The sequence below is a fragment of the Gossypium hirsutum genome, chromosome A09, assembly GCF_007990345.1.
Source record: "Gossypium hirsutum isolate 1008001.06 chromosome A09, Gossypium_hirsutum_v2.1, whole genome shotgun sequence".
Taxonomy (NCBI): Eukaryota; Viridiplantae; Streptophyta; class Magnoliopsida; order Malvales; family Malvaceae; genus Gossypium; species Gossypium hirsutum.
The window spans coordinates 65,058,238-65,067,478 of record NC_053432.1 but is presented as its reverse complement, the minus strand read 5'-3'; the positions used below and the strand labels follow the sequence as shown (position 1 = coordinate 65,067,478).

The 9,241-nt window shown below is 32.5% G+C and overlaps 1 non-coding gene across 1 annotated transcript; it reads right to left on the bottom strand.

Moving 5' to 3' along the window:
• Positions 1 to 3,810: 3,810 nt before the first annotated feature.
• Positions 3,811 to 3,891, bottom strand: TRNAL-AAG (transfer RNA leucine (anticodon AAG)). Its single transcript has one exon. It is a non-coding gene; the product is annotated as a tRNA-Leu (tRNA).
• Positions 3,892 to 9,241: the final 5,350 nt, after the last annotated feature.

The window sequence follows — 9,241 nt, the reverse complement described above, 5'->3', positions numbered from 1 at the left end:
TTGAGGCACGACCCGAGACCTGACTCGAACCACGTAGGATTCGCGTGTTTTTGACAAGGGAGGGTCTAATTTATTCTTTGGTCCTTTCGCTTTTTCGCTATTTTTCAATTTCATTCTACTGCTTAATTTTTTGCTTTTAATTTTGCCCATTTATTTTGTTTTTGTGCAATTTTATCCCTCGATTATTGTGGACCCATTAAGGGAAGGACACGTGTGAATTTGGGGGGGGGAATTTGCCTTTTAAGTCCCTATATATTTCATCCTATTTTAATCTAGTCCTTTTATGTCCTTTTATTTATGATTTATACCGTTAATTTTGTTATATTTTTTATTTAACCTTTTATTTCTTTTTTCTTCATTTACCAATTTATTTATGTCCCTTTTTTGCAATGTATTCCTTAAATGTCATTTAAGTTTTGATTTAATCCCTCATTTATTAAACGTTGCTTCTTTATTCACCATATCTTTTATTTTTTTAAAATCTTTGTTATTTATTTTCTTTATTATTATGCATTTTATTTTATCCCTTTTATTATTATTATTATTATTATCCTTTAAATTAATATTATAGTAATAATCATGACGCAATACAGCTGTTATTACCACAAATTAGTATTTTTACTTTCATTATATTTGCATTATTATTACTTGTTAGCATAGCATTTTTCCTTTTTATTTTATTTATTCACTTATTTATTCATCTACCATGTTAATATCATCGTTTCCTACTCGCCATTATGTATTTCATTTTGCAATATCGTCATGCCATCTTGCTAAAATTTATTTATTTATCTTTATATTATGCTCAAATAAACTAAAAGGAATATCGTTTTAAAAGTTACATTCATTTTATCTAATGTATGAAAAATATTTAAAATCGAGGCAATGTTCATTATTGTTGGGATTTGAGAAAGTCGTGTTTTTAACTTACGAAGTATGGCATCTCCCTAGAACCAAAGTAATCGAATAATCTATTTAAAATAACAAAAAAGAAGATTTATGTAGCAATCAAATCGCGATTATTCTGGTTTTCAAGAATTTGAGGGATCGTGTCCTAATTTACGGGATATGATATTTCCTTCTCGATTAACTTGAAATAAGACCCTTTTTTTTATAAAATTTAATTTATTTAAGTGATTTTAATTAAAGATAACATTATGCAAAGTGGGATTGTGTTTTAAATTCTCTTCAAAATTTCTATTCTCGACATTAAGACATCAATTAATCAACTAGGTACCAATTTTTGGCGTTATGAGGGCGCTAATCCTTCCTCGTGCGTAATCGACTCCCTAATCCATTTCCTAGATTTTGTAAACCGAAAATCATCGTTTTAGAAAATCTAAACTTTTATTAAAATAATCAAATTATAAGGTGATTCGATCACACCTAATAAAAATGATTTGTGAGACTCTCGTTTTTGTTTTTTAAAAAATAAAAGTCGATTTTCAAAAAAGGTTTCAACAGTAACATATTGATCAAACTTGATATATTTCATATAACTTTTTTAGAATATTTTAAAATAAAACATTTTAAAAACTATTTAAGTTGAATTTGGGTAGGATTAGGCTGGTTTGACATTAAAAGTTGTTTATTAAAAGTTATCAAAGATAATGTATATATTTTTAAATATTAAATAATTAGAATGAAGTTTAGATGATGGGTTGGTAAATTATATATAAAGATTGCTTTGCAGTTTGCGTTGGGTTTAAAGGGATTTTAACTATTCAATGAAATGATTATATTAATCTTTTAGTGGATGTCATCATTTCCTTTAGTTTAAAATGCTAAGGGGTAAATTAAATGGAGATTTTAGCCACAATGAATGTCTATTTCAAACAAAATTGATTTGAAATTATAACATAATTCAAGTAAAGAATGATATATATTTTTTATTCATTCTTTTAATAAGAAGATATGATTTGGCTAATTTATTAATAATAAGTATAGAAATTATTGTTATATTTTTATCATTGATTCAATGTTTTCATTTTTCCTTTTCTACTATTACATTTTTAATTAATCAATAAATATTTCAAAATCCTCTTTTATTACCTTCCAACAGTTGCATTTTGATAGATGTTTCTTTGTACATATGTAAGCATCCTTGGGTTAGAAAAAGAGTTCGTTTTGAAATGATGTTGTCTCAACATGTTAGAAGTCGACATTTGACACTTGAATTCAAAGTTTGAGTGGTTGAGTAGGAAATCAACATGGTTAAAGGGCAATCGCTCACTATGCCCAAAGTTGAATCATTAGAGCTATTTAGTTTATAAAATTGTTTGGTATTTGTTAACAACTTCTTTATGTCAAGTTTGGTTTTTAATTTATGTAATTCTTCATATGGAATGTTGCCATAATTTTCATTATCTTTTACTATAAGAGAACGTGCACGGATGAAAGATTGTAAATTGATATTTCTTGAGTTGGTAATAAATTTTAAGAAAGAATTGAGATAGGATATGGAAATTCATGTTATCAAGATTATGTTTCTTGGTGTTGTATTTTGATATATATTTATATTAAGACATTGCATAAATATATTATCAATAGAATCATGAATAAAATATTATATCTATCCATGTCCTCTTTGGTTATTTGGAATAAATAGGGTGGTGTTTTTTAGTTATGTTTTAATTTTTAATGGTTATATTTTACAATTTTAATGAATCAATTTAACTTTCAAAATGTTCTTTTCATAGCCAATTAGATAATTTTTAATTTATAACTAATTAGTTATGCTTAGTTTTTTTACCAATTACTTTTTTGTTTTTAAATTCTTTTTTCTAGGTTACAAAATTTCAAGGTTTACATTAACTTTTTTTTTTATTTTTTTTATTTTTAATGCTACCATTGCATAAGCTAGAGTTGTTGTGTAAGTTTTTAGAGGGCAATTCTCAGCAAATAGTATAGTTGGTTGCTCAAGAGAATAGAAGATGATTTACTTGACCTTGAAAATATATATAGAAGATAAAAGTGGGAAAAAATTACTTTAAATACTAATTTGGAAATTGGGATATAATTTAGGAGCTAATTTGCAAATAAACTAAAATTGTATTACTAAAATCCATCTCTAAAATTTTATTACTAAAATTTACTATAAAATATTAACATAAACATTAAAGAATTATAAATTACATCCACTTATATTTTTTCGTACGAATAGACTAAATAAAATTGGTATATACAAAGAAAAATAAATCATCTCATGTATTCTTAAAGATTTGTCATTCAAACTTTGATTGTGTTGACAAAAGTTGGTACTGAAATCTTGAGTGTTAAGTCCAAGTCTTATTGCATATAAATCATATATCAATTCTTCTCTGAATTATTTTAAGTTAAATTATTAAAATTTACTGAATATTCCAAGTATATTGAATTTAGAAGTATCTTTTGAGATTTTCTTTACTTTGTTTCTGGGGCAAAAACACAGAGTCAAAAAACTCAACTTCGATATTTCGATTGAAGAGGAAAAAAAAATCTCCAACACTAATATTTGGTATATCCAGTTGAAAGAAAAAGGTTTAATTCTGTCTCCAGCCATATTCTTTGAACTTTTGGAATTTATATTCCTCTATTTTTATTTTCGAAAATTTAGTCCTAATTTGTTTGAGTTAAAAAATAAAATCAAATTAATTACACTACTAAACAATTTCTGTTAAATTTGAATAAGTGATGTTTTATTATTCAAAGTCCTGAAAAAACCAAAAAAATATAAAGAGTAAAGGGACTGAAGACGGAATTAGACCAGAGAAAAATTTGATAAAATCTAAAAAACACAGGACTGAATACAAAATTGAGCCAGAAGTAAAATATTGAGAGTGGGATTTGAATCCACGCCCTTTCGGACCAGAACCTTAATCTGGCGCCTTAGACCAACTCGGCCATCTCAACTCTGTGTTTGCCTTTTGTAAATAAACAAATATTTTCTGTTAGCAGCCACTTTTAAACATGGTAGTAGTAACAGTGCTTAGCCACATACAATAATTAGTGAATAAGAGTAGAATATTCAGCTTCCAGTCCTGTCCAAAAGCCCAAATTAGTGATTCAATATGAGTGGAATACCACCTGCAAACAACTTCACTCCCTATTTTACTTGGCACAGGATAATGAATCCATTGAAGCTAAAACCACTCATCTTTTGGTTTGGCAGTGGCACCCAACTACAAACCAGCTTTTTCTTTTTTGAATTTATATATACAGATACAGGGTCTAATTTCTTTTCCTATATTATAATACTTAGCACAGTGAAATATATATATGCACCCAAAGAGACCACTTGAAGGAGCGTTGAATGATGGCAAAAGTATGAGCTTAGAAAATATTCAAAAGTGAAAATTGCTAAAGCTTTCAACACAGCACATTAGTAAAGTCTTCTTGAGCATATAAGGTGAGAATGGTTGTAGTTGGTGTCACATAGTGAATGTAGGTGGAGTCAGGGAAACGGTCAAGGTTCCACCCTCTCCGTATCCTTTCACAAACTTCCTATAGTAACCCGTGAGACCCAAAAAGCCTCGCAATTCTTTGACAGTGTTCGGAATTGGAAAATATTGCACACTTTGCTCCTTTTAAGAATCCATGGATATTGTACCCTTACTAATCGAATGTCCTAAATATTCAACCTTAGAAGCACCAAAGTTGCATTTTCTTCGCTTGACATTTGATTGGTGTTGCACAAGAAGCTCGAACACTAATTGCAAGTGTTGTATAAGTGAGATCCCATCAACCGAGTACACCAATATATCATCAAAGAAAACAAAGACAAACTTCAAGTATGGTCAAAATATATTGTTCATAAGACTCTGAAACCTCGAAGGGGAATTTGTTAGCCCCAAAAGCATGACAATTAACTCGTAATGCCCATGATGAGCACAAAATGCCATCTTATGAAAATCCTCTGTAGCCATTCGAATCTGATGGTACCCGGATCTTAAATCAAGTTCAGAGAAAAACTCAGTTGTAGCTAATTCATCAAGTAGCTATTCAACCAGTGAAATAAAAAATTTGTCCTTCACGGTTATCTTATTAAGCTGTCGATAGTCCACATACAAACGCCAAGTGACCTCTTTCTTTTTTACCAATACACTAGAGATGTGAAAGAACTTTAGCTATCACGAATGTTCCATCTTGCAACATTTCAGTTATAATTGTAATAGGCCAATTTTGCCCCAGATTAAAACAATAAATAAAAACGAATAAATAAACAGTCCAGGGCCCAAGTTATAACCCAAATTACAATAGTCCATAGCCCAACAACAAATGTGACCCAAACCTAAAACCTAGCCTAGAAATACAAGGCCCAAATGGCCCAAAATTAAAACACTAACAGAAACCCTAAGGTTTCTCCCAATTGCGCCGCAGCCAAGCCCCAGCCTCCAATCGCCCACAGCCACAACCACCTCCCCACGTAGCCTCTCCGTACCTCTGTACGATGCCAGCAAACGTCGTACCTGCAGAGAAAACAAACAACCACAATAGCACAAAGAAGTAGCAAAAAAAGCTTGTATTTTTTATTTATTTTGGTTCAGCTATAAAGCCAAAGAGAGGAGAACTGTAATTTTTTACACATATTGAATTAAAAAGCAACCAAAAATTATCAAAAGGTGATTTTCAAATGCTTTATACATTCTTTCTTTTCAATCTGTTTTCTTTCTGGATTTTGCATGTAGTTTTAGCATAAGAAAATGAAAAGGAGAAGGCTTACCTTCGCGGACGAGCCATCGGAGTCCTTATCTCCTTCGTCGAAATCGAAGCTTGAGATGGGATTCTAGGGCTGAAATCGGCAACCCTTGAGGCTAGGTTCTAAACGGGGGGAGCCACTGCATGCCATCATCCACCGATTATAGTGGTGGAATGGTGGTTGGACGACGGACCGAATGAGAGAAAACATTTAGGGTTTTCCATTTTTTCCCTTTTCTTTGCTGAAATGTTTAAGTTTTTTAGGATTATTTTTTCTTTTTATAGACGACACTGTAGTTAACCCATTTTTCCCAGGCCCATTTAATTTATTTACAATAAATAAATAAGTCAGACAAATAAACCCAAATAAATTAAAATAAAAGACAAATAAAGTCCAAGATTAAAATAGCCCAAAAAGTCCACTTACAACTTTCAAAATCCAAATACTAAAATTGTACTAGCCCAAATAAACCCACATCTCCAACCTAGCCCAAATAAACTAAACTCCTAGTTTGAAACCTGACCCAATTACATAAATCCGACCCAACCATTAAAACCCTAGACCCGACCTCAAATGGCCCAAGAAGTTCAGCAGCCTGAAAACGCCAGAAGCTTCTGGAATATGTTGGAATAGCACCCAGAGGGTCGGCTTCCCAGGAAGGATCCCTATGTACGGCCTCCACGTCACCTGGGTCTTCTTCTCCGTACGGCCACTACTGCAAAAGAACACACGAGAAGCAGCAAAACAGAATGGAAAATAGCAAAAGAAAAAAAGAAATAGATTTTTATTTATTTCCTAAATTCGTATTTTTCCAGGCTATAAAAAGCCATTACCAGTACCTTGTAAAATTTACGCACACTGAATATCAGAAAAAGAGCATTTTGAAAGCAAATTTTTAAGGTGATTTTTTATTTATTTCCTAGACGCTTTAATTTTCTATTGAAGCATTTCATTTTGTTTTTTTAATCATTCGTTGTTTTTTTTAAAAAAAAATAAAAGAGAAGAGAGAGGTGAGGTCTTACCTTGCGAATATGCCATTGAGAGGTGAGGTATTACCTTGCGAAAATGCCATTGACTCCTCTTTGCTTCGTCGAAATCAAAAGCTAAGGAGGAATCTTGAGGCTGTAAAATTGTTTTCAAAGGGCGAACACGCCTATTGTTGGTTGCGATGGAGTCAGGGGCCAATTGATTAGGCCTAGGTCTGCTGAAAAAAGGGGAAACTAGGTTAGTGTGGCTGAATAGCCAGATTTTAGCCCTCATAAAGGACTGACTACGGTGCCGTTTTGAGCCTGATTCAGTGGCTCTAAAAATGGCGTCGTATTGATTAAACTCGAGCCAATCCAATCTTCTGCCTCTAGGATCTGCGCGTTTTTGCGGAGAGGGGATAATTGCACGATATGTCCTCTTTTACATGGGCATTCAGTCACGTATTATTTATTTTACTTCATTTTGGAATTTTGGCCCTGTAATTTGAGTATGTTTGAATTTTGGTCCGCGCTACAGTGCTGATAAATCGTAATTTATACATATTTTACCCCATGTTTAATGCATTTTATGGATGATTTTCCATTAGAATTGGTGAATTCGGTGCTCCTAATGCTTTAATTTCATGTTTTATACTTTGGAGAGCATAGGAGATCGAAAGGAACGAGAAATGGGCCAAAAACGGAGAAAATGGGCCAAAGTACGAAAACAACACGGTTTGGACCTCCTCACACGGGTAGACCACACGGTCGTGTCAATTTGGCAGGCTTGAGCACGGCCTGAAGTAATCGCACAAGGGCGTGTCACACGGGCGTGTCCTTGTCGAGCCCAAGTTGAGTTCAATTCGGAAAAGGCTAATTTTGAGGTCTCTTAGGCATTCCAAAGCTTATAAATACACCCTAAAGGAGGAAGAAAAAGGATACACAGAATAGGGGGTAAGGAATTACTCTAAGAGTGCCGATTGATCCATCTCAGAAGCCGGATTCATCATCAAGGCTGAAGATCTCTCCTCAATTTCCCCTTCAGGAGTTTTGGGTTTTCTTTATATTTTGTATTCTTTATTATTCTGAGATGTTTTCTTATTTAGTTATGAACTAAATCCCCTAAATACCTAAGGGGAATAAAACCTAAGACGAATCTTGTTATTATTTTCTAAATTGTATGATAAATATTTAACTTGTTCTTAATTATGTGTTCTTAATTCTTGTTTTGATATCCCAGGATACTGATTCAAGATAAGCTCTTATTCAGAGGAGGAATAGACCCTGTCTAAGAGTACATTTGTAATAATTAAACGGAGTTGATTGCGCGCCTAGACATAGGGTGACAAGATTTTGCCGGATTAGGGTGAAACCTAATAAGGGGATCCATAGATCGAGTTAATGCAACCCTAGAGTGTTAATTAGAGAAAGGTCTCAATTATTCAATCTAGGGATTAGACGTTATTAGTCTTGAATAGGGATAATAACATAACTTAAGGATCTCTATGGAACAAGTTAAATGAATAAATCATCCGATTTGGAGCCAAATAACAAGTACAGTCTAGGTGGATTTTTCCTTAGGTATTGTCTCAATTAAATTGATTTTCCCAAAAGAAATTCCCTAATTCCATTCTCTGTAAATTCTTAGTTTAGATAATTAGTTAGTTAAAACAAAAATCTCTTTATTTTTAGGCTAAATAATAAAAAGACAGTCATTAGTAGTAATTTTAGTTCCTTTGGGTTCGACAATCTGGTCTTGCTAAAACTATACTACTGTTCGATAGGTACACTTGCCTACATCGTGAAAATAGTTAGTTTCAAGAATGATTAATTATAAATATTTAAAACCTATCACGAAATCACGCGATCAAGTTTTTGGCGTCGTTGCTGGGGAACTAAAATATTAGGAACACTCAATTTTTATTACTTTAGCCATTTATTTTTCTTGCAATCTAATTTTATTTTTAATTTTATTCTAAATTACTAATTTTCTTTTTTCCTTATTCTGGCAGGTTTTTGTAGTTTATGACTTGAAGAAACCCGTTAGTACCACTATTTTTTGTTGAAGAAATCGATGGCACAGTTCGCAGAAACTAAAGAGAAATAAGGTGAAGCATAAGATACACAGAGAACGAGCAAGAAGACGATACTCAACCCCCAACCGAAGAGATGGCTAAAAACCAAGACAATCAGCTACCTCCTGCAATTACGGCTAATCAAAATCCTGCGCCACGCACTATGTATGATTATGCTAAACCCTCTTTAACAAGAACTGAATCAAGTAAAGTTAGACCTGCTGCAGCTGCAAATACTTTTGAACTGAAACCTAACACAATTCAAATGATACAACAGTTTGTTCAGTTTGATGGTTTGTAGGATGAAGATCCCAAAGCTCACTTAGCAAACTTTTTGGAACTATGCGATACATTTAAAATTAATGGCATTTCTGACGATGCCATTCGTCTTCGGTTATTCCCTTTCTTATTGAGGAACAAAGCTAAACAGTGGTTGAACTCGTTACCAAGAGGGTCAATTACTACTTGGGAACAAATGACCAAAAATTTTTTACTGAAAATATTTTCTACCTGCTAAGACGGCT